The following is a 455-nucleotide window of genomic DNA, read 5'->3' on the forward strand; positions in this document are numbered from 1 at the left end:
GTCGAAAAAAAATGAGACTTTTCAAACATGTTGTAAAAACGTGCCATATTATGAAATAATGTAAAGATGGCCGTGAAAAACACTCCAGAAAGGTTTTCTTTGAAAAAAAAAATCATCATGAATTTTGGCGCAAAAAAACGCCTTACTATACTATGTCGAAAAAAAATGAGACTTTTCAAACATGTTGTAAAAACGTGCCATATTATGAAATAATGTAAAGATGGTCGTGAAAAACACTCCAGAAAGGTTTTCTTTGAAAAAAAAATCATCACGAATTTTGGCGCAAAAAAACGCCTTACTATACTATGTCGAAAAAAAATGCCATTTTTCAAACATGTTGTAAAAACGTGCCATATGATGAAATAATGTAAAGGAGGCCATGGAAAAACACTATGGTAAGGGTTTCTTTCAAAAAAAAATCATCATGAATTTTGGCGCAAAAAAAACGCCTTACT

The sequence above is a fragment of the Amphiprion ocellaris genome, chromosome 2, assembly GCF_022539595.1.
Source record: "Amphiprion ocellaris isolate individual 3 ecotype Okinawa chromosome 2, ASM2253959v1, whole genome shotgun sequence".
Taxonomy (NCBI): domain Eukaryota; kingdom Metazoa; phylum Chordata; class Actinopteri; family Pomacentridae; genus Amphiprion; species Amphiprion ocellaris.